A 651-nucleotide genomic window follows, 5' to 3' on the forward strand; every position below is an offset into this window, starting at 1 on the left:
TTTATTATAAACACACACACACCACATATGAGGGTTTGGGGCGTTTAGTAATCAAAGCGTTCTACCGGGGGGGCTTGGGGTACCAACCCAAAAGGCCAGCCCGGGGTGCTAAAACGGGGGTATCGCTCTAGGCCCGGCGCGTCAAATTTAAACGTTTTGTTTAAACCCAGTGCGTGGGATTCCTAACAGGTAATGTGTTAAATTTACACAAGTTTAAACGTCATAACTGGAGAAACCCAAAAAAAATGTTTAAACTTGCACTAAATTTTTTTCCCTAACTCACATTTTTGTTGGTTAAACCCATTACGAAGTCATACAGAATATTTAGGAGGGGGGGAGGAGGAGGAGAAAGGAGGGGGGGTTAATGAAGGAGGAGGGGGGAAAGAGAGGAAAGGGGAAGAGGAGGGAGAAGGAGAGAGGAAAGGGGAAAAGAGGAAAGGGGGAGGAGGGGGAGGGGTTAGTTTAAGGAGGGGGGAGGAAGAAAAAGAGGGGAAAGGAGAGAGGAGAGGGGGAAGAGAGAAGGGGGGGAAGAGAGGGGGAAGAAGAGAGGAGGAGGAAAGGAGGGGAGGGGGAGGAGGGGGAGAGGGGAGAAGGAAGGGGAAGGAGGAGGATAGGGGGAAGAGAGGAGGGGAAAAGAAGAGGGGGAAGAGG

General features: G+C 50.5%; 1 protein-coding gene across 1 annotated transcript in view; it reads right to left on the bottom strand.

The window, feature by feature from the left end:
• Positions 1-651, bottom strand: part of LOC119592335 (fatty-acid amide hydrolase 2-B-like) — a 12,903-nt gene that overhangs the window by 10,399 nt on the left and 1,853 nt on the right. The gene's annotated exons all lie outside the window — the stretch shown is intronic.

The sequence above is a fragment of the Penaeus monodon genome, chromosome 30 (assembly GCF_015228065.2).
Source record: "Penaeus monodon isolate SGIC_2016 chromosome 30, NSTDA_Pmon_1, whole genome shotgun sequence".
Taxonomy (NCBI): Eukaryota; Metazoa; Arthropoda; class Malacostraca; order Decapoda; family Penaeidae; genus Penaeus; species Penaeus monodon.